The sequence below is a fragment of the Triticum aestivum genome, chromosome 4D (genome assembly GCF_018294505.1).
Source record: "Triticum aestivum cultivar Chinese Spring chromosome 4D, IWGSC CS RefSeq v2.1, whole genome shotgun sequence".
Taxonomy (NCBI): domain Eukaryota; kingdom Viridiplantae; phylum Streptophyta; class Magnoliopsida; order Poales; family Poaceae; genus Triticum; species Triticum aestivum.
Window position 1 is genome coordinate 60376033 of NC_057805.1, and position 25684 is coordinate 60401716.

Below are 25684 nucleotides of genomic sequence, written 5' to 3' on the forward strand. Positions count from 1 at the left end.
ACGATGAGATCATCGTGGAACATGTGGGAGCCAACATGGGTATCCAGATTCCGCTGTTGGTTATTGACCGGAGAGGCGTCTCGGTCATGTCTGCATGTCTCCCGCACCCGTAGGGTCTACACACTTCAGGTTCGGTGACACTTGGGTTGTAGAGATATTAGTATGCGGAAACCCGAAAGTTGTTCAGAGTCCTGGATGAGATCCCGAACGTCACGAGGAGTTCCAGAATGGTCCGGAGGTGAAGAATTATATATTGGAAGTCCAGTTTCGGCCACCGGGAAGGTTTTGGGGGTTATCGGTATTGTACCGGGACCACCGGAAGGGTCCCGGGGGTCCACCGGGTGGGGCCACCTATCCCGGAGGGCCCCATGGGCTGAAGTGAGAGGGGAACCAGCCCCTGGTGGGCTGGTGTGCCCCCCATGGGCCTCCCCCTACGCCTAGGGTTGGAAACCCTGGGGGTGGGGGCGCCCCACCTCACTTGGGGGGGAAGTTCCCCCCCCCCCTTGGCCGCCGCCCCCCTGTAGATGGGATCCCAGGGGCTGGCGCCCCCCAGCTCCAGGGGGCCTATATAAAGGGGGGGAGGGAAGGCTGCTGTACCCTAGCCCCTGGCGCCTCCCTCTCCCTCCCGTGACACCTCTCTCTCCCGCTTGCGCTTGGCGAAGCCCTGCCGGGATCCCCGCTACTTCCACCACCACGCCGTCGTGCTGCTGGATTTCCATCAACCTCTCGTTCCCCCTTGCTGGATCAAGTAGGACGTCATTTCTCCGTACGTGTGTTGAACGCGGAGGTGCCGTCCGTTCGGCGCTCGGGCATCGGTGATTTGGATCACGACAAGTACGACTCCATCAACCCCGTTCACTTGAATGCTTCCGCTCGCGATCTACAAGGGTATGTAGATGCACTCCTTTCCCCTCGTTGCTAGTAAACTCCATAGATGGATCTTGGTGATGCGTAGAAAATTTTAAAATTCTGCAACGATCCCCAACAGCCCGACGCTGCCTCAGATGCTTTGGCTGTCTTAACCGCTGCTGCTGCCCAGGATACAGACACGTCTGTTATGTCTGAAACTGCTGATGCTATGCCTGAATCTACATCTGAAGATATTATGTCTGAATCTGAATCTGCTCTGCACAGTCTGCCTCCATTATCTGATCAGATCCCAGTTGATCCCGTCGCTGCTGCTGATGTGGATACTATCCTTGAACCTCAAGCTTCTAATGCCATGCTGCCTCCTTCCAGGGCCCGCAAGGGTAAAGATCCTGCTCCCATTGACACTTCTTTGCTCAGGCGTAGCACTCGTTCCAACAAGTATGACGGGTTTCGAGTCAAAGTCCATGATGAATCTCGCCCTTCAAAGTCCAAGGTGAAACCTAGGGTGGTGCCAACTATGCTGCCTCGTGTTGCTGCATCTGAAAGTAAGGAGCCGGAGTTCGAGCTGCCACCTCCTACACCCATCACCACCATGCAGACCATTGGCACACAGCTTTGTGCCATCCCTGCTGAAGAACTTACTGAAGACATGCTTACTGCAGGTGATGAGGGAGCTTCTTCGTCCTGCTCTCCCTAGTTTCTTTACCTTTGGTTAGATCATGGTTCTTTTGCATAATTGGAACGTTCTTTGCTGGAATGTCCGTGGTCTAAACTCACCCGAAAAACATTTAGCGCTTTCAAACGCGATCAACTCTTCTGGTTGCACCGTTATTTGTCTGCAGGAGTCTAAAATGCAGCATTTCGACGCCTCTATGCTTAAAATCCTCTGTCCTAAGTGATTTGATTCTTTTGCTTTCGTTCCAGCGAGTGGTGCATCTGGTGGTATTATCACAATTTGGTGTAGTCACATTTTCGATGGCACGGTATTTTTGTCTGAACAATTTGCGCTCGGGATGGAATTTTCTTCCAAACAATCGGCTATGCGGTGGAAACTAGTTAATATTTACGGACCTTGCCAGGGAGATCAACGTACTTCTTTTACTAATTGGCTCTTCGATTTGGATATCCCCTCTACTGAGGATTGGCTCTTGCTCAGAGATTTTAACTATATTCGTTCACCGGATAATCGCAACAAACCTGGAGGTGATGTAAATGACATGTTTACTTTCAATGATTTCATCCGAGAGCAATGCCTTACTGAACTACCCATTAAAGGTCGTAATTTTACTTGGTCGAATATGCAACAGACCCCCCCCTCCTTGAACAGCTCGATTGGTTCTTCACATCACTGAATTGGACGGCCACATTCCCTAACACTCTTGTGATGCCCCTCGGACGGCCTGTTTCTAACCATACCCCATGCTATGTCTCCATTCAAACCTCCATTCCGAAAAGTAGACTGTTTAGGTTTGAAACCTTTTGGATTGCACATCCGGGCTTCTTCGACGTTGTCACACAAGCTTGGAACAAGCCTATCAAGCATGGGAGAAATCTTAATGCGGCAGCTAGCTTGTGTCAAAAGCTTAAGAATCTTCGACATGCTCTCAGCCGTTGGAGTAAAAGTATTTCTCGTCTGAAAATTGCCATTGAAAATACAAACAAAGCCCTACTGGAGATCGATAATATAGCTGATAAGTGCTCATTGACAATACCTGAGGGGAATTTCTAGCGCATCCTTAAGACCTATTTACTTCGCAACCTACAATACCAGAAGGAGTACTGAAAAAACGTTGCACCATTCGTTGGATTAAATTCGGGGATGAAAATTCCAAATTCTTTCAAGCCATCGGCACTGAAAGGTACAGGAAAAACTGTATTTCAAGTCTGAAATCTGAGGATGGTATTAGTTTTGAGGATCACGCGAGCAAGGAGTCCATCTTGTTTGAGGCTTTTAAAAAACGTTTGGGCACAGCTACAGTTCCGCAAATGAAATTCAATCTTTCAAACATGCTTCGCTCTCAGGTTGACTTTGATAGCCTTACAGTTCCATTCACGCATGAAGAAATTGACGCTGCGATCAATGAAATGCCGTCGGATCGGGCCCCTGGCCCAGATGGCTTCAATGGTGCATTCTTGAAAGTCTGTTGGCCCATAATCAAGCTGGACTTTTATAGGCTCTGTGAGGAGTTTCATCAGGGGACGCTAAACCTTGAAAGCCTCAACTACGAGTACATCACTATGATCCCCAAATCTAGAGCTCCGGAATCTGTCAATGATTTTCGCCCAATCACCTTACTGAATTGCTGCCTTAAGCTAATCACCAAAATTCTAGCTAATAGACTGCAGCGTGTGATTTTGAGAATTGTTCATAAAAATCAATATGGGTTCTTAAAAGGACGGTCGATCCACGACTGCCTTGCATGGGCCTTTAAGTATATACACCAATGTCAAGCTTCGAAACGCGAAATCGTTCTCCTTAAACTGGACTTCGCTAAAGCGTTTGATACGGTTGAGCATGCGGCCATCACTCAGATCATGCAGAGCATGGGGTTCAACAATCGATGGATTTCTTGGTTCCAATGCATTTCCTCTTCTGGCAAATCTTCGGTGCTGCTCAACGGTGTACCGGGGAGACAATTCTGGTGCAAGTGTGGGGTTAGGCAGGGAGATCCTCTCTCCCCTCTCATCTTTGTTCTGGCAGTGGATCTTCTTCAAACTGCAATTAATGCTGCCCTCACCGATAATCTTTTGCAATTGCCTATCCCCTCAGCTGAGCCATCTAATTACCCGGTCATTCAGTACGCAGATGACATGATAATTCTCTTGCCAGCATGTTTGCATCAAGTGATACGTTTGAAAAAAAGTCTCATAGACTATGCTGATTCTGTGGGTCTCCACATCAATTTCTCCAAATCTACTTTGATCCCTATAAATACCCCTGCTGACAAATGTGGTGATATTGCAAATATCTTTGGCTGTACCACTGCTAAGATGCCGTTCACCTACCTTGGTCTCCCCCTTGGTACGACGAAACCCTCTATCTCAGACATGACCCCTGGATCTGCAAAGCCGAGTGCAAGATTACGGCCGCCATGTCGCTCATGTCTTACGCTGGCAAATTGGCTCTGATGAATTCACTTGTCACGTCCCTGGCTATCTATCCCATGGGTGTTCTCCGTCTCCCTAGAAAAATAATTGAACAACTGGACAAGATACGGCGACATTGCCTATGGATCAAGAAAACGGATGATGGTGACAAGTGTAACTCTTTGGCCGCATGGGACTTGGTTTGTCGCCCTAAGGAGAAGGGTGGTCTGGGAGTTCTCAATCTCAAAGTCCAAAACGATGCCTTGCTGCTCAAACTTCTACACAAATTCTACAATCACCTGGACATCCCTTGGGTTAGTTTGATTTGGGAAACCTATTACGTGGCCACTATAACGCATGCTTCCCCCCTGTGGCTCTCATTGGTGGAGGGAGTTGATCAAACTCATGCCCACGTACCGAGGTGTGACCAAGATCCAAATTCGAAGTGGGGAGACGGCCCTCTTTTGGAAAGATGTCTGGTGTAATCACATCCTCGAGGAGCAATTCCCTAGGGCTTTCTCATATACCTTAGGAGAAGATGCATCAGTCCGCAATATGCTTACTATATCCGAAATCGGTGAAGCCTTTCATCTACCTCTCTCAACTCAAGCCCATGATGAACTTAGAAGGCTCCAAAGTATGGTCTCCTCCACTGAACTATCCGATGAGAGAGATATTTGGACATGCACCTGGGGCTCGTCCACATTCAAAACCACGGCGTACTACAAATTTTGTTTTCGAGAGATTCAGGTCCACGAGGCGTTCCATTGGCTTTGGAAAGCTAAAAGTGTCCCCAAGATCAAAGTTTTTGGTTGGTTTCTTCTGGTGGATCGTCTCAACACTCGCAATATGCTCAGCAGAAGACACTATAACATTGGGACCAACCTGGACTGTCTCCTTTGTGGCGAACATTTGGAAGAAACCCTTGAGCATCTCTTCTTTCGCTGCACGTTTAGCTCACGATGCTGGCTCAAGCTCAATATCACCTGGCCTGCTACTGGAGATCGGCTACATTTGTTGAAACACCTGAAGACCGGGAATCAACGTAAAATGCTCATGGACACCTTCCTAGTTGTTGCGTGGAGTCTGTGGAAGGAAATGAACAATAATTACTTTCGGCATGTGGCCCCTTCGGTTGACAGTTGGCTAGCCAGGTTTAGAAACGATTTTGCCAACATTGTTCATAGACTCCCTGTAGATAAGAGACACCTCATCTCTGCTATCCTAGCTTCTATCCCCTAACTATATTAACCTCCTAGCTCTCTGACTGTCCTTTGTAATTGCTGAAGACACCCCCCCTCTCTCCTTGTACATTTGTAACATAGTCACCCTTTTGGGTCCTTAATATATACATGCAGTAGGACGTGCTCCTACTGTCCAACCTTCAAAAAAACAATTTGTGCACCCGCGGGTACACGTCATGGTGCGCATTTATTTAAGCCGGACGGCAAACCCAAACAGTAGCAGCATTCATTCCCCTCCCGCCGCCTCTTCTCTAGACGCCGTCGCCCGATAGCCATTGCCTGGCCGAAGGTAACGACATACGCATACTCTCGCCAGAGCGGCGCTTTAATCTGGAGGCGGCGCGAAGCCCGGATCATAGCCGCCCTGCCTCCAAAGTCCAGACTAGCCGGAGCCGGACGAGGAGGTGTTGGAGGCGGAGCAGCACGCGGAGCCAGAGGAGGAGAACGATGACACGGAGCCGGAACAGGAGGACGACGACGTGGGCGAAGCGAAGCCGGAGGAGGATGATGACATCCATTATACTCAGACTTAAAGGCATTGAGTTTCACGCCACATTTATTTCATAGAGATAAGAGAAAGGAAATTTTAGTGGTCATGCATGCATCTTTTTGTGCTAGCACTCCTATATAAGGGTTGACCGGTCGCTTCATGTGGACATGCGCGGGCGGTGGAAGAGGAAGGAGAAGGGAAGCGGGCTGTGGAGTACGCCAGTTGCAGCACAAGCTCCAAGGAACGTTCGTGCCAAACAATGCATAGTTGTACCGTATAGTCCAGCGGAGTATGAATTGGCCTTTAGGTTGCGTGTGGATGACATGGCTGCAACATGCAGGCTGCAGTTCGACAGCCTACCACTCCACTTCGCACGGTTTGGTCACGCAAGATTTGCATGCACGTATGTCACACATGTACTTGTCGAAGGCGTGCTCGAAAAAGGGCGACCAGGGCCGCTAGTCCGCGTTGGTCCATGCACCCGGAAAACAACTAAAAACAATCGCTGTAAATGTCGTGCGTGCTTTAATTCCGGGCTAGTGGATGGATGCGAATGTGCCGTCCAACGAACCGCCCGCCAGCTCCCTAATCTCTATCTCTACTCTTATAATAATAATAATCTATCTATCTATCTCTATCTCTCTTCTACTACTCTTATAAAAAACAGAGTTGGTGATGATGGTGTGCCTGCCATCCTGCAATATAAGCCGTCTGATTTATATCTGACGGATGGCAATTTTGCAAAAAGATACCCACAGCCCTCTCCACATTTGCAAATAACGCCTTCCCTCATTCATCCTTTTCTCTCACAAGATAAAATACTCATACAAATGCATCTTGATGTTACGTGCAATGCACGAGGATGTTTCCTTCAGGGTCTCTCCAGCATGGCGTGGCCGTAGTTGCAAGTTGACACCCCTTGAGATGCCGACGTTGAGGGCACTCGGATTTTGTCCGATGAGCAGGTAAGTGATGAGTTTGATCACGTAGTAAATGCATTCTAAAGACTACTTCCGTGTCCATTTCCTAATTCCCCCACTGCCCACTGTTTCACAGGTTAGGCTTGGTGCCAGTGGAGATTTGCTTCATATGTACAGGAGGGTACCAACATCAATTTGTACAACATTTACAACGGTGACACCGTTCCCGAAGAACCTTTGTCCAACATTGGGATCAGCCATGCAACGGGCCATCGCCTGAATTGGTATGATGGAACCACGGTGAGATTGAAAAATATAGCAATACTGGAAGCCCCGATAAGGTCGTCCACCAACCAAACTTACACTCTCATCACGGTGTTCGACATCGCGATTGCTTTCACGAACCGTGCACATGGCGGTCAAAGGTGGACCATGCTGTCTGCGGCCGATTTGTTGCCGTACGAGTACAAAGATGATGTGCTCCTTTCTAACCGCATCTTCGCGGTGACAAACCAGGGGACTTGTTCCGTCTAGGACACATCCTATGGTATACTCCCTCTCTTCCAGTTTATTTGTTTTGAATTTTTTCGTTTTATAAGTTTCAAATTCAAATTTAGAGCTCCCCATCACATGTTGAGATTACAATGTCCGTTAAATCGTTGCATGCATGAACTAGTTTTTTATTGGTCATTTATATTGGTCACACATGCATGCATTGCAAGTAACGTTTTTTACCACAATTTCTTAGGAAACTGAGTGCAATAATTGAGTAGTTTTGCAAACTACCAGTACTACACCTGAAACGGTTCAAAATCAATACCACCACCACGCCCGCGTCTAACCGCCATGGCCGACCCATACCCCCTCCCTTGCCGGCACGCGCTTCCCGCGTGAAACGGTCAGCGTCGCCCCAGAGCGCCAGTGCCGCATTAATGCCCGGCCAGAGCGGAGGCGACCTCTCACTGGCGCCGGCTTTGAAGCAGCGCGACGGCCGAGAGAGCACCGCTTCCCGGTGCATGCAACTGCTTCGCATCGAGGCTGGGCATAGTTTGGACGAGTCTTCATCGTGGGGAGCCACACTAAGAAGATGTGATGATATGGACTCCCATTTCCCACCGTTATGGATCGTTCCATCTATGAAGAACACGTGGGACTGGAACTACGAGACGGACATGTACTCAGGAGTGAACGTACGAACCTGAGTAATGTAGCGCAGTAAGTGAAGTAGAAAGGCACAAATAGTATGATCATGCATGGCATATAGGCATTTGTCTCTTACTACCACTAAATGTTGTACGTGCAATGCACGATGATGTTATGATGTATGTGCCTAAGTACAGTACTACTATATTAATTGGAGGCACATATTAGGTTTTGTATTTGTTTACATGTATGGCCCGGAACCTTCCAACTAGACGTGTCTTTCTCTCCAGGTCGCACTATGTATCGTTCATACCACTAGTACTACTACGTGTGGTCTCCAACCTAGAAGTGGAAGAAGTGCAGACGCTCTACCACGTTGTTCATGTCCCACTCCTTTCGCTGACGTGTGGGACATCCAACACGTGCTGTGTTTGGCACTCCTTCGTCGTAAGAGTTGAAACACTAGCTTGCATCAAAAATAAAAAATAAATATAAATCAGCAGTGATACTATACCACGCGGTTCCTTGCTCCTCGATATCGGAAAGAATACTTCCGTTCACCGACACGTGGGACGTCGACCATCCCGGTCCACTTGCCATGCATGCAGAACTCCAAGGGAGAGTCACCCCGGACATCGTGCCGCAGTAATAATGACTAATGAGCCGTCAAATCACAGGCCCAACCTTTCCCACTGTGAAGTTGCTCAGACGAAGGAACTATCATGACTTCGTTGAATTTCGCTTCTTTAAGAAAACTACTGTACCAACAGTATTGCTAGCTATAGTAGTAATGTACTCCAGCAGAGGCCTCCTTTGGTTCATACGATAGGAATTTTATAGGAATATGAAAATCATAGGAAGTGAGATGACATGCATCTCAATTCCTATAGAGAAAGAGATGTCATTTGATGCATAGGATAGGAATTTTTTCCATTGAGTCTAGGCTAATGTACTGGTAATTTGCTCTGAAAACTACAGTAGTAACTAGTACTGGTGCATGCTCGTAATTAATTAAACAAACGAACGAGCGACACAGACACACACACTAACTACTAGTACTACTACTTCTTACATGCTGGCCAAACGTCGTCGTTCTCCTTCCCGGCTTTGTCGGCGACACCCCACCGTGCTTGGATCTCCGCCGAGCTCTCCGCAGCAGCGCGTGCGTCCTCTTCTTCTTACAGCAGCGGGCCTCTCTTTTCTTGAGTGCTTTCTGCCTTTTCCGCTCCCTCTGTGCGGCTTTGGCTGCCTCTTGCTCTACTGCCCATTCGGCCTTGGCAGCTTCAAAGTCTACCCGCATAGGTGTGAGGTCGCGAGCGGCGATAAACTCGGCACGGCGGGATGCCATAGCTTCCCTACCATTTTGTGTGCGGTCGTGGGCAGCAAGGAACTCGGTGCGGCGGGATGCCATCGCTTCCTTACCGGTTAGTGTGCGGCGCGGTGGCATGAACAACACTTGGTGAGAGCTCTGGGGTGGAGTGGCCGGACAACCGTACAGTGCATTGGTTTGTCAAGAGCTCATGGACAGAAGACGGAGGAAATTTGGATTCCCCTTCAATCCTGGCTAGCTGGCGACAAGAGCGGTTGCCTAGACGCCTTGTTGTCTATACGTGTCGCATACGCTTCAAAGGTTCATCATCCATGAGTTCGCATTTTACCACCACGCCAGCATCTGACCACCCTGGCCTACCGAAACCCCTTCCACCAATAGCGCGCGCTTCCCGCCTGAAACGGTCACCGTCTCTCCAGAACGTAATGTCGCATTCACGGGAGTGACTTAACTGTAGGTGCAGTTGGGTCACTGACATGTGGGCCAGATGCCTGTTGGGCCCACATATTAGTGACCCAACTGCACCTGCCGTTAAGTCACTGAAGCAGCGTCCGCATTCACGCCCGACGCAACCTCTCACTGGCGCCGGCATTGCAAGAGCGCGACGGTCGAGAGAGCGCCACCCACGCGGCATCCCGGTGCAGGCGACTGCTCCGCGTTAATGACACCACGGCCATCCGTCAGTCCGCCGCCCACATTAATGACACGCGGCTACCGACGAACCTACTCCGGCGCCAGCCATCCATCCGTCTGCCACGGCTCATTGTCATTCGCCCGCTATATTAACTTCAGCCCCAGCTTCCAGCCATAGCCAAAGACCCACACTCATTCTCCTCCGGTCCCTTCCTTCTGTCGGCACCACTCCAACCATGGCCTCCTGGCGCTCCAAAGCTCTCTTGGACGTAGTGTCGCAGGAGCAGACAAAGGACATCGACGGCTCCGCTCCGGGCGCGCTCCAAAGCTCTCTTGGACGTACTGTCACAGGAGCAGACGAAGGACATCGCTGGCTCCCCCCCGGCCACCCTCCACCGCCACGACCACGAAGCCAACGCGCGTGCGCGGGCACAGCCGGCAGCCACGAAGAGTAGTACATGGTCGGTCGCCGCAGCTCTGGTCCCAGGAAGGCCACCGCTCGTCCACTCAGTCGACACCAAGCTTGGTGGGGTAAACATCGGCGACTGATTAGACGCCTGACGGCGACGTGGAGGCGGAAATCTTCAGAACCTTGTGCTCCGGAGGAGGAGGTTATCGAGGCGGAGCTGGACAAAGCCGAGGCGGATGAGGAGGAGGCAAAGGCAATAGCCTGAGCGTCAGTTCTCGGGGCTCATGGCCGGACATGATGGTCGGGCGCCGGCGATCATTTAGATTAGGTTTACAATAGGTTCTAGTACGGTTTGTGCGAAATATGTAATGAATTTCATCCAGTTTATAGGAAAAGTTTTCGAAATGTAATGAATTTCATCCAGTTAATTTGAAATTTGCTTTGTTTGCGCGAATTTCGTCCGGTTAGTTCATATAGTTGTCGAAAGGTATGCGGCAAGCATTGGATGGAATCCCCTGGCATCAATGTCCTGGGACAGATGCCGGTGTAAATTTGTGGGTCAGCGTTGGAGATGCCATAACTATCATGCTATAATCACTAATAGTGCTCCATTATTTCGCAGGGAACAGTTATCCCTCGATCAAAATCAGATCCGCCGTGTTTCGCACTCCTCACACGTAAGAGTGTAGACGCTTGCTTACATAAAAATGGAGCAAGTGGACGGCAGTGTAGCACGTCATATCACTCAAACTAGCCTGCCTAACGCGCGGTAAAGCCTCGCCCTCGTCATTTTGTTCAAGATTTCTATCGATCGGTCGCACGAAAATGTTACGCTTTGCAAGTCCAAAAGGAAAAGGCAGCAAACTTAAAGCACGCCTATCGCGTTCGCGTCGCACCCCAATAGTCTGGCTCGCACGCCGCTCACCAGAGGGGACACTCTTTGTCTTGCATTTTCGCGGACATGTGGGACTGCAATTGAATAAACTGCCGATAGCCGAAATCCAATCACTCGGTGGGCGTCGGCTGAGAAGAGAGAGATGGGGGAGGGAGAAGAGATCACCCACCCGCTGCGCATGGACTCCAAGAACTATGGTGATAATGTGAGGTGGGCCATGCGGGAGTCCACACCGCTTCCAAGCCCGCTTCTGACCTCCCTGGCCCACCAGAAAACCCCTCCCCCTCCCGCGCGTGCTCCCCCCTCAGACGCCAGCTACCCGCATTCATAGCAAGTAGTACTAGTACAATACTGGGCTATAAGCCGGCTTATGTGAAGGAGACAGAGGCATTGACAAAGTCAAGGAGTGGGCTCTGCATGAGCCCGTCTCTACACATGCTCCTAGGTATAAAAAAACTAATTCTAAAAAGAAGATGTGTAAAAAAAACAATTGTGTCTAAAAAATAAAGGTAAAAAATATTTGAGAGGAAATAGATAGAGAGGAAGTGAGAAAAAGTTGTAACCTTATAGCCAACCTTATAGTCAACACTATGGTACATGAGGAAGGAGAGAGTTGTGCACATGCCAAGTTCACTGGGCTGCCGTGTTTCACACTCCTCCGTCGTAACAGTGGAGACAATAGCTTTCATCAAAAATAAACAATGAATACTCGTTGCTCGCCCTCGATATCGGAAAGAATACTTTCATTCGCAGACATGTGGGACATCGACCATCCAGGTCCAGCTGCCATGCACAAATTAATTATCCTGCTCCACCCCGGTCATAGCACAGGCCCAACCTTTCTCACTGTAAGTTGGTCAGACGAAGGAACCATCATGACTTCGTTGAATTCCGCTTCTTCAAGAAAACTTACTGTATCCGCAATACTGCTACCACACGCGAAGACTAGACGGCACTATAGCACGTCATATCACTGAAACCCACTAGGCCAAACTAGCCCGCCTAGGATTTGTACTCCCTCCGTTTCAAAGTTAGTAAAAAGTTGAGTCAGCTATTTTGGAACGGAGGGAGTACGTCTCTATACTGCTATGATTTTGTGTTCTCAAAAAATACCCTTTGTCGATATAACGATTAGGAGTAGAAAGAGGGTCTTTCTCTCTCTCTCTCTAGATCTCTCTCCATCCCACAACCCCTCTAGTACACGTACACAGTCTCTGTAGCCACTCCGAAAGTACGACATCACTACACATTCAAGCTTCCAACAAAAAAATTACACATTCACGCATGTTACAAGTACGTGCCAATTTTGCTAGCTATTAATGTTGGGCCTCCTTTGGTTTAGAGGAATCTTGAAGGAATTTCATAGGATAGGATTTCAAAAGGAAAAATTTCTGTAGAGCCCTTTGGTTTATAGGAATGGAATCGTATTCCTATGGAGGAATTCTTCCTATCCTCCACATTTCATAGGAAAATAAACATTAGCCTAGACTCAATGGAAAAAAACATATGATGTGAATCAAAGGGCATCTCCTTTCCTATTCCTACTCATAGGATTTAAGATACATGTCATCTCATTTCCTATGACTTTCCTATTGCAACGATTTTACTACCCTATGAACCAAATGAGGCATGAATGTATCCGTGAGCCAACTCTTTGAGTTTGATGTGAATTAATGTATAATTGTGGACTATTGTCTGATCGATCGCTAAGCCAACAATTTTAGGAGCTTGCGCTATTGGACGATCGACGACGGATCAGACCTATAAGCGTACCACGAGCTCATCAGCCCCAACGTTTCTCTTCTATGAGTGTTTTCACTACAAAAAAATACACTTCCGTGATGATACGTGTTTGTCACAGTAGGTCGCATTTTCTATCATGCATGTACATCCATGACGATTTTATGACAGAATCAAGATAGTCATACCTGTGCTGTCGTAGAAGTGTTCCATGACATTACCAAAATTAACATCACGGAAGTGTCCACTTCCATGACGATAAATCCCGTGTCACAGAAGTGCTTTCGTCAAGGGTGACCGACACATGGCATCCACCGTAACGGAACGCCGTTAAGCTATCGGGTCGGGTTTTGGATCCGATAACCCATTAACAGCCCCGACCAATGGGGATTTTCCACATGTAAAATCATCATTGGCTGGAGGAAACACGTGTCGGCTCATCGTTGGGACAGATGTCATCCACTCATGGGACAGAAGGCGCCTATGATACGTTGACACGTGGCACGGCCCAACAGAGGCCCATTCCTGTGAAAAGGCCGGCCCATTTGACTTGGTGAAAAGGTGGCGGGCCAGCCCATGTAAAGCCTGTTAACGGCCTGTTCGCATATAGCCCATTTACAGCCTGCTAACCCAAGGCCCGTTACGCCCTATCCGAATTAGGCCCACTAGCGTCATCTGGGCCACCCAATATGATTCCAGCCCGTTTTCACTTCTGGCCCATGTATGGCCCATGACGTCTTTCGGCCCATATGAGGCCCTATGTAACTCTTAGCCTATTAACGGCCCGTGGTGAAATTGGCCCGTAATGAACAGTGTATTACTTTACACCCATTAACAACCCGTGGTGAAACTGGCCCGTAATGAACAGTGTATCACTTTATACCCATTAACGGCCCGTTATTCTGTTGGGCCGTTTCTAGCCCATGTTATCTTTCGGCCTTCTCAGAGCCCATTTATTCTTGGGCTCATTTCCAGCATTCGTTTACTTACGGCCCGTTACTGTCATTTTCTGCTTGTGGGCCAAATTCAGCCCGTGGTTACAGTCGGCCCGTTTGTGGTCCGTTAATACGTTGGGCCGTTTTCATAGCGTCATCAAATAGGGCCTATTAACGATGGCCCATTATGGTCGGCCCATGAACGGACGATTCCAACTCTAGCCCGTTTACGGCCATAATGCGGTCTGTTTGGCCCATGTTTGGCCAATCGATCATACGGCCCGTATAAGGCCCATTGATGATACGGCCCGCAGAAGGCCCATTGTTTCTACGGCCCGTAGAAGGCCCATTGTTTCTACGGCCCGTAGAAGGCCCACTGTTTCTACGGCCAGTAGGAGGCCCAGTGTCACTACAGTAAATATTAGCCCATGGTTATTGTGGCCTAGTTTTAAAAAATAGGTTATTGCAGCCACTAGCTAACCGCGGAAAAAGAACTGCAATGACTACAAGCAAACAAATAAACAAGACAACAAGGAAATAAATAAGCAAGCAACTAACGCTAGGCTATCACGGCTATTACACATATTACATCCACTGGGCATCAAAGTTCGCCACCAGTGCAAATATAGGGAACAAAGCAGCATATCATATACACTGGTTGTCAAAGTTGGCGACCAGCGCAAATAAACGCCGCAGCAAAACAAATCCAGAACTGAAACCACTTCAGAAGATCTCAAGAAACAATATCCTGGGTACCCATAATGCTGGCAAGATGCTTAGCAAGCTTATTAACTTTCTCTTGTTTGGCGCTTAAATCCTCCAGCGCTTGCTGTTGCACCAGAAAATATGCATCTGAATTCTGCAGGGACTTCCTCAGTCCTTCAGCTTCCTGTCGCAGCACATCTGATCGATGTCTTTCAACTTGAAGTTGAGACTCAAGAAGACGAACTGATTCAGGCAGCGAGTTCGAAGAGCTTGTGCCAGCAGTAGTGGCCAGTAACTCGAACACTACATCAAGACAGGACTTTTGGGTTCCCTCACTGTCGTCAAGATAGTTTTTATCAGCTTTCTTGGAGACCAACAGGGATGTCTCACTATCTTGAACCTTATCTGCATTACTTCCTTTACCATTGGATAACGCGGTACTGTTCTCCAATATTTTATCCGCATTCTAAAAGAGAAACAAGCTGACACATCACATGTTTACCATGTTGTATATGAAACTCATTTGGTAAATGAGTTCAGTAGTAAAGTGGACAGGATAACAGCATGAAACAAACATATATCTATGTACCATGGTCACTTTATGGTCTATATCATTCTAGTTTTTGTTGCCAAATCAAGATAGAGACACAGTTCAAATAATATTTGTTCAAGACAAAGCAGAATAGACAGAATATAAGTGTGGGTAACTATAGAGCAATAACAACACTTGTAATGTGCATGACATGAGAACATAACTGTTTATTCAATTGAAACTGAAATCAACATAGAGCAGGTTACAACAGCAAACCAGTTAAAGAAACAGGTTTAAAACATACCTGTTGCGCCATTGGAGTTTCAATTCCATCCTTCAAATTTGAAAATAGTTGGTATGAGTAAATACAGTAATGCAAGAGCAAAGGAGTATGAACCATAGCTACAGAACCTGACCTGAGAACAAATCTTCTTCTCCTTTAAGCGTTGAGTTGGGATTCGGAGTGGTGGTCCTCGTGCTTTGGGCACTGCAGTTCCCTTACTAACTGCTCGTGTTTGGGTGCTCTGTGGTGGAGACGGTGCTGTGTCAACTGGAACTGGGTTACTATCTGCCGGGGTTGGGGTTAGAAGGGGTGTAGCTGGTTCTCTGTCCAACTGGGTAGGGGTACAATCTGCGAGAGTCTGGGTTATGTGTGGTGGATCTGGTCCTTGGGCAAGTACAACCGTGGTTCTATCTGCATCAACTGGTAGCACTATCTTTTCTGAAGACCGTGTTGTTACTCCCTTAGATACTGCCATCACGCTCTCCAATTCAAATGGCTGATAAACAAGAAAAGTAATTGAAAGTATAGACATTGTATGATAGACAGGTGCAATGGATAGTGGGGAATAAAAGAGGGCATGAAATAATTCATATTTATGTTGTCTAACCAAACAGGATAGCATGACACAATTTCACATATATGATGGCTAACTAAACAGGATAGCATGACACAATTTCACATTATGATGGCTAACTAAAAAAGATGGAAAGACATAGTTCAAAATATGAGACTATGTAAACAGGATGACATGACATAACTATATAATGTGTTTATTAAATAGGTTGGCATGCCATAATTCACATACATTCACGGATAGAATGCCATAATTCAAAATATGATGACTGTAAACACTAAACAGGATGAGATGATATAACTATATGATGTCTTTATTAAATGGGTTGCCATGCCATAATTTAGATAGATGATGTGTATGTACTATGTAAACATGATGGCATGATATTATTCAAATATATGATTTATATAGTAAGCAAGTAAGCAGATGGCAATCCATATATGATGTAAAAACTAAGCAATGCAAGACAACATGCATGACATGGGTAATATAACCCTGCCAAGTTTGAGCATAGACCTCAGGGGGGAAATAGGACTGGTCATCAGTCTCTGAATCCTCCTCTGAGGAGCTCTCTGTAACCAGCAAGATGTCTGCTTCAGCAGGTAGCATTGTCTGCTCTGAATACCTTCTTTTCACTCCAGATACTTCCATCACCGCTTCAAATGGCTGATGCACAGGAAGAGTAGTTGAATATACAAACATTGTCGACAAATGGAACACGTAATACAAAAAATGATAGCATGATATAATTCACATACATGATGATTGGCTAAACAGCATGGCATTGCATAATTCACATATATAATGCCTTTGCAACAAGATAGCATTGTATAATTCACATATATAATGTCTTGCAACAAGATGGCAATGCATAATTCACATATATGGTAATTAGACACTGAACAGGTGGCATTCACACAAAGCATGTCTAAACTAATCAAATGACATAGCAATGCGAGACACCATACGCACGATATGAGCAACATAACCCTGCCAAGTTAGAGCATACACCTCGGGGGGGGAATAGGACTGGTCATCTGTCTCTGAATCCTCCTCTGAGGAGCTATCCGTAACCAGCGAGATATGCGCTTCGTTAGATAGCATAGTCTGCTCTGAAGACCTTGTTTTCACTCCAGAATTTGCCATCACCGTGTCAAATGGCTGATGCACACGAAGAGCAGTTGAATGTACTAACATTGTTGACAAATGTAATATGTAACGGAAAAAAAGGATGGCCTGATATAATTTACATATAAGATGACTGGCTAAGCAGGATGGCATTGCAAAATTCACATATATGATGCCTGGCTAAACAAGATGGCGTTGCATAATTCACATAAACAATGAATAAACTAAACAGATGGCATTCGCACAAAGGATGTCTAAACTAAGCAGATGACATATTTGATGTATAAAGTAAGCAATGCAAGACACCATATGCATGATATAACCAACATCAGCATGCCAAGTTAGAGCGAAGACCTCAGGGGGTAAATAGGAGTTGTCTTCTCCTTCTGAATCCCCCTCAGAACAGATATCTTCCTCTCGATTACAATCCGAAATGCGTGGAGGGGGGCTGCCTTTGCGCCTACCATGGAGCGACGTCTGCATGAAATTTTATTGCCACGCAAGGCTCGTCTCTTTTGCTCTACATGTTCAGTTCCATTGTTTACAATAACTGTCATGCATAGGAATAAAACATAGTGAGATTATGTAAGGAGTGCATGCAGAAATCCAGAGTGATGGTAGCAACCTGTGGATAGACCCAAAACCAATAATAGCAGGCAGATAATGGCTTCAGTTAAAAAATACAGATAATGGCTTCTTTACTGTTTGTTTCCCACCCAACATGAAACTCATAGTAGACACCGGAGATTAACCAGATAGTAGATAGATACTATTGTTAGCGGCCCCGATATGTACCCCACAACCATTTAAAAACTCAAGTTTGACCATTAGTTTGGAGCTGACTCAGAGTCTAATCCGTGAACAGGACGATAAAGTAGCATGTAATATTAAGCGATGCATAACGTAAGCAGACACGAAAGAGTGCGACCTCTCTTGCGGACCCGTGTAGTCCTCGAGGTCATCTGCTCGGTTGATGATGGTAATGCAGTTTTCATGGCTGCCAGCGGCGGGGAAGAAGATTTGAGGCGGCGAAAGACAGTCTGGAGGCCAGATCCCTGCTGTGCTGGACCCTTCTGTCGTTGGAGCAGCTGAGCTGGGGTGGACGACGGCGCAGCAGGAGCGGGACAAAGCACGCAAGGTTTTCTTTGACAACTATCTGTAAGAGAAGTAATTATGTAAGGGCTCGTTTGAATTGGAGGATTCCAACAATGCAGGGATAGGAAATAGACAGGAATAGGATAGGAATGCACGTGCAAAACAGAGAATTGAAAAACACAGGATTTGTGCCAATCTAGGTGTTTGATTCACAACAATTGGAAGATCACAGGATGCAAAGAAGCATGGTGAGATTAAGTCAAACCACAAGAAAATGTACGGTTATAATGCTATTATGCTACTATCTCTTAGTCTTGTGCTTCATGAATAGGAATTTGAAGAGGAGGACAAGTGAAAATTAAAATTCCTACATTTTTTTCTTTCAAGGAGACACTAAAGGAACAAATCCGTGTGCTCAATGGACAATATATATAACATGTAGAGTAAAAAAGAGATGCAACAAGTGTACAACCACTTTGGCGAAGCCATGTCGATCTCAGCGTGATTGGGTTGGCCGGTGAGGATGCTCCGGCTGACTTTGCTGTCAGAGGAGGGGAAGAAGATCTTAGGCGTCTGGAGATGGAGCCCGAGGTACTGCTCCGCTGTGATGGAGGGTTTCATCGTTGGAGCAGCTCCGGTGAGTTGTACGACGCCGAGGCTGAAGCAAGACAAGAGAGACAACGAACAACGTTAACCTGAGTGGAATTCTAATAGCATCTCCAATACATGACGTAAAATACATAACCACAAAGTGCTAGATGTAAAATACATCAGCCGCTCATCTCTGAACTTAACTGTTGAAACTGAACTTAACTGTCGAAACTGAACTTAACTGTCGAAACTGAATTTTGCTGTCGAAACTGAACGCACTAGCAAGGTGAGGCTACACGTCGGTCGACTGACTTTTTCATCTCTGGTCAATCGATTTTGCAGCCGTTCGATACGAAATCAAGGGGTTGTGGTTCATCTTCAACCTTTACCCCCCTGAGCCGCCAGCCACCACCGGCCAAACAGCAGCCCCCCGCCGCCCGGGGCCGGCGGTGCGCCGCCCCGCCCGCCCGAAAACACTCCCCACCACCGGTCCGGCGCCGCCCCGGCCATCCCTCTAGCCCCCCCCCCCGTGCCGAGCTTTTTCTCCGGCGATCCCCACGCCACCGCCCCGCCAACACCACGCCACCACCGGCGACCACCGCCCCCATCCTGAACCCTAAGATAGATAGTGGGGTACCTCTCCGGCGAGCCCCCCTCCCCGCTGCAAGAGCAAGAGCAAGAGCGAGAGCAGCAGCGCGAGCAAGAGCAGACCAGGCAGGGGACCGAGAGCAAGAGCAGAGCAGCAGCGCAAGCGAGAGCTAAAGCAGCAGCAGCTCCTACTGATGTGGATGTCGCCGCCGAGGGAGCGACGTCATGGAGGAAGTGGCCGGCGACGCCGCCTTGGATGGAGCCGCGCCGTGTCGGCTCGGGACCGAGCGCCGGCAGCACCGTGAGATCGAATCAAGAAGAAAATGCGGCGATTAGTGTACAACCTTTTTGGTGGCACCGATTAGGCCGCAGCTTCATCTGAGGAAACGGTGATGATGATGCTCTTCCGGTGGTGCAGGTGAAGACGGCGGTGTGGGAATGGAGGTGGCGCGAAAGACGAGGGGAACGTCGGGGCAGCTCCTTGGAGGTGGAGGACGGGGTGGCTGAACCGGCGGGACGATGAGATCGACGACGGATCCTCATCTGGTACGGTGGATGAGGGACGTCGAGGTGTTGCTGTGGACAATGTCGTCGGGGAAGAGGCTCCGGCTGGGTGGCGCACGAACCAGGGTGTGGGGTTTCGTCGCGGGTTTTCGCGGCCTCGGTGTACGAATGGGTGGGCGGATGGGATGGCAGTGGGGAACCATGGCTTAGAGACGCGCTTGTCCGAAATCTGGGGTAAGTTACAAAAGTACCCCCACCGATTTGAGGCGGTTCTTTTGGTTCAGGGGTACCACGGGCATTTCGCGTGTCGGGATTTCACAGGAGGTAGGAGTTTTCGCGCGCGTTGTAATTTCGGAATAGCAAGGCGCGGGTTGAGATGGAGGGAGTTGTCGGAGCACAACGAGACAAAGATATATCTTAAATATTTCGGGCTAACAAGGCGCGGGTTGAAATTTCCGGACAAGCCTAACATGTACTGTACCAAATCAATGCGCACTACAAATTTCATTCAAAACTTTGAATTCATTTTATGTTCAATTAAAATATTTTGCTACGTGTATAATGCATACAACCAACTACTCAAATGAACGTTTTAGTGCATTCCAAACGTATATACTACCGCTTCAATATGAACTAAATTTGAATTTGTTTCTCTATTTGAATAAGATCTACAGTAATGATTGTTGTGAAGTCAAAGCATTGGAATTCGTTTCTCTGTTTTAATAAGATCTACAATCATCATTATTGTCAAGTTAAACCATCATTTGTGTATTATCTTCACAGCACACCACATGATTAGTCTCGAGTTACATATGAACTATGTGTACTATATGAACTCGAACTAGATTTTTTGAATCCACCTTATTTTGATTTCAAATCACATTACATTTCTAGCTCTAGCTAGATCTTCATAATCTAAACCATCTCTCATATGTATAATGTGTTTATCACATTATGTATGGTGCCCTGCCCCCTACGCCTACTAGTATTTAGATGTGAGTTGCAAACACCACACATTACCACAAATTCAAATAAAATGTGAGAATGTTCGATATATAGTATTGTTTAGATTGTTCGATATTTAGTTGTAAGTTGCAAACGCCACACATTATCACAAATTCAAATAAAATGTGAGATTGTTTGATGTATAGTATGGTTTAGATTGTTCGGCATTTAGCTGTGAGTTGCAAACGCCATGCATTATCACATTATGGTATAACATGTGCACAACACGTGTATCACCGCTATATTCATGCATGCAATGTTTAAAAAATTATGATCTCCTATTCAAATATATGAATCTGCTTTCATATCAAATTATGATCTTTGTTAGTCTCTTACACCCACACAATCCTCTAACCTTTGTAGCTACCACTAACTTTCTGTCGTGCATGCACACTCCCTCCCCCTCCCTCAGCATTCTATCCACCGGGCACATTCATTTTTTTCTTTAGGTCGGTCTCCCAGAGTCTCCACAACTCCTTTCCAACACACACCGATCGATAAACCTCTCCAGCGATGCCTGCCTACAACATACACACACACCTTCAATCTCCTCCTTTATGTGTCCTTGCCTTGTGTCTCTCATACGGTCAGACACACGTGTAAACTCTCGCCCCTCTTTTCATCGATCTCAAAACCGCACACTCCTCCCCCTATCTAGCTAGTAGTTGGGCCTCTCGCACCACCTCCTAGCTCCATTCTCTCTGTCTATCCGTCTCGCTGGGCCTTATTTGCCTTTAACAAATGGACGTACACTGACCGATCTCTCGCTATACATATAGCTAGCTAGGTCCTTATAACTCGTTTTTACCCACACGTCAATCGATCTACCTCATTAGTTGTGTCTCTCCCTTCCTCCGACAAACAACAATTGATCTACCGATCTAGTTAGGTTTGCTTACCAAACACATGGTTCCCCTTCATCATCCATGGATGCGTCCCGACAGATCTATCACGCACAGGCACACACAGAACACACATCCCCACTCTTATTGATAGCATTGCAGTTCCACCCTCAGTTTGTCTAGTAGGCCTCTCCCACCATCTTCGAGAAGCAACTCCATCACCCATCCAGCACTCTACCCCTCTCCCTCCCTCTCTCTCTCCTCTCTCTCTCTGTCCCATCATATTTCCCGTCCTTTAGTTATGTATGGATGTCGACCGATCTCCCTCAAGACGTAGCTGGGTCTCTCCTTCTCAACACATATACGAGTCGTTCTACCTCTATAGTTAGGCCTCCGCCTACCCCTCCCCCCACCCCCCCGCTCCCCCCACACACACCGATACATCGAGCGCTCTAGTCATGTCTCCCTGCCACACACAAACTTGACATGTGCCCTCTAACATTCCGGTAGGCCAGTCGCCCTATATCTTTGACTTGCACACACACAATTTCGATGGCTCTCTTCATCGATCTCGCACCCACCCACTTGATCCTCTCTTCGACTCTATCGATAGCTATGACCCCTCCCTCTCTTCTCGTTGATTGCCCGACCCTCTATGTATGATATGGATAGGCCTCCATTTCACACACATTGCATGCAAAAATTTGTTTGAGATGTCATCGACACATATTCCCACAAATAATTCATGAAATCAACCACCCACCCCCACCCCAAAACAAAAAACACTCACGAACGCTGTCGGAGTAAATAGCCACGGGTAGCCTAACCGACTACCCATGGTTATTCAAAGATTATCAGGCCGATTGAGCCTTCAAGCGTTCGAAGCATTGGGCCGACTTCCCCTGGCCGACTATCGCAGGGGCCGGCTCTCCAAAGGCGACCCGGCCCCGGTGACCTCCCCCAAGATTGTTGCGAGATGGCCGACTCCAGGAAGCCGGCGCCAAGAGGACCGACTTCCAAGAGCCAGCCATGAAGCACGCCGACTCCACAAAGCCGGCCAAGGCCGCACCCATCAAAACTACACCCACATAACGGTGACAAGACGGGGTGTGGCCACAGTGCGGCCCACTACCCCCGAAGCCAGAGGCAGGCATGGCCACAGGACGCCGTACGGGTCAGCCATCTCCCGTTCTGCTCGGCACTGTAGCCATGCTGGCCTCAATGTCATCCGCGACAGACATCAGTACGGCCCACGGGCGGCGGGCCCCTTTAGCCAGAGAGAGGCGCGAAGGCGGCCCGGCCTCCCCCAGCCGGCCAAGGGCGTAGCCGGCCCCCAGAAGCCGGCTACCCCCTCCCTCGAAGCATGTTCCACATTAAGGAGACAAGACGAGGTAAGGCTATAGTGAGAGCCCTCGAGGCGGCACACTGTAGCCACGCTTACCTCGACGAAGCCCTCGTCATCAGGGATGAGGCTACAGTAAGCAGCCGCCGACAAGACCCCTAGGCAGTGGGGCCGGCCTGTCGACCAAGAGGCCGGCAGCCGGCGGGACCCACCAGTCGGCAGGCCCCAACGGCCAGCGGAGAAGCCGGCGAGTGCAGACGCTGATGACTGGGACCCACGCCCAGCCGGATTACAATTGTACCCCCGGGGGGTAGGCCTATATAAACTCCCCGGGGCACCCATGCAAAGGGTTGGCTTCTTGGAGTTACACACAAACCATATAGAGAGGGAAGTGAGAGCTAGCCTCGCTCTTCTTCTCCCGTGAACCCGACAGCTCTAGGAGCATTTGTAGCTACTCTTTCTGATCTAGTGATCATGCGGAGACCCCGTAGAGCAGGACTAGGGGTGTTATCTCCACGGAGAGCCCCGAACCTGGGTAAGATTCGCCGGCGTGCATGTCTTCGCCTCATCCCGTTTCCAGGCACCGGCGACGTCTTACTGGCACCCACCATGATAAGCCACCCGTTGGCATATGTCGCACCTACCACCCGACATTTGGCGCCCACCGTAGGTCCAGGTGCACCGTCATCCGGAGACATGTTCTGGACGGGAACCCTCTTCCTCCCCCGCGAGCGCAGCCAGCCTGCTGCGCCCGATGGCATTTGCCTCGACGCGCTGCAAGGCGTCGACGACGCCTGCGCGGCGAGCTACCTCGCCGATCTTCTCGGCGAGACTCGCATCTCCGACGAGCCTGCGTCCGACGCGGGCACGGACTACCCTGAGAGCCGCCTCGTCAGCCTCCTCGACCAGCTTCACGTCTCCAGCGAGCCTGCTGCAGACTTGGAGTCGATCGGCTCCACCGAGCCGATGCTCATCGATTCCGACACGGCATCGCTCGACGCCTACCCCTCCGACGTGGTGGTCTTCGACGATCCTCTCCCTCGAGCTGACAGTGGCAGCAGCGCTGTCACCGAAGTGTTGGTCATCAGCCACGTCGCCAACTCGGGCGAGAACGCCCACGACGCCCTGCAAGCGGTGATGCATGACCTATCCGTCCCCATCCCGGCCGACGCCGACGCCGAGACCCTAGAGGCACGCCGCCTCGCCCTCGTCGCGAAGGGCCAGAAGATAGCCTCCATGAGACGCCTCACCGAGGCCCACCAGCGCGAAGTCGACCGCGTCGCCTTCGGTACGCCGCCGCCTAGCGGGCCGAGCCGAGCCGGCTTCGTCCAAAAGCGCGGCGCGGCTATCGCCAGCATGCTGGGGGCAGATCGCCCCGTCTACGCCACCCCGCTCGAGAATCTACGAGCCGCTCAGGCGGCCGCAGAAGAGCTCAATGGGCTGGGAGCCGATGAGCTCCCCTACATGACAAGACGGATCCAGCAGCTGATCGACGCGGCTGCAGAACAGCATGAAGCCGGCGCACGCGCTGATAGTCATCCCCCGCGCCAAGAGCACGCCGCGACGTCCCGCTCGCCGACTGCGAGCGGCGCCCGCCAGAGGAAAGACAAGGAGCCGGCTGCTAGTCGCAGCCGGACTCGTATCACCATCGAGCGCGACGCGGAAGGCCGCCCTCGAGTAGTGGAGCGCCAAGGAAATCCGCCTCCTCCCCCGCCTCAAAGGGAGAGACATCTCACCCCGCCGCCCGTCACGCACCCGACTCTTGGTGACCGACTAGGCCGTCGAGAAGGAGTCGGCGAGAATGACGCCCGCCACCGGATCGACTGCCTTGCTCGATCCCTGGCGCTAGAAGAAGACGATGTCGGCCCGCCATGCTTTGGCCCCCGCATCCGCGACGAGCCCTTCCCCAAAGGGTTCTCGCTCCCGAGAGACACGCCCAAGTACAACGGCTCCGTGAAGCTGGAAGATTGGCTCATCGACTACTCCACTGCTGTCAGCATAGCCAACGGCAATCGGCGCGTGGCCGTGAAGTACGTCCCCCTCATGCTGCAAGGCACGGCGCGCACCTGGCTCAACAGCCTCAAGCCCTACAGCATGAACAGCTAGCTGGACTTCACGGAAGTCTTCGTCCGCAACTTCACCAGCACGTACAAGCGGCCTCCCAAGCCTCGCCAGCTCTCCCTATTCGTCCAAGTGACCAACGAGTCGACCCATGACTACCTCACGCGGTGGGCCGAGCTCGGCAACTCCTGCGAAGGGGTGCACGAGGTTCATACCATCGAGTACTTCACCGCCGGGTACCGAGAGGGCACCCTCCTCAAGCACTGACTCCTCTGCGACGAGCCGGCTACCCTCGACGAACTGCTGATCATCCCGGACAAGTACGCCATGGCCGACTCCTCGATGAAGACCGAGCTCCGAGTGGACGCCTCCGGGAAGGTGCTCGCTCTGGCTCCCAAGACGCCGGCTGGCGACTCCAATCGGCGCCCCTACCAGAACGATCACAAGCGCAAGGCCCCCATGCCGCCTTCCACCAGTCGGCAGGTGGCCACAGTTGAAGATAGCAGCCCGAAGAGCGGCCCGCTCCCAAGAAGAAGGGTGGCAGGCCGGCTTGGCAGCCGGCTTTCTCTTACGAGCAGACTCTCGACGCCCCCTGCAAGTTCCACAGCGGCGCGAAGCCGTCCAACCACACGACCCGAAAATGCCACTGGCTCACGCGAATCTCCAAGGGCGAAGGGCTGTTGCCGCCTCCGCCTCCCGGCCCGCCGCCTCCAGCCCCTCAGCAGCCGGCGGCTCGGC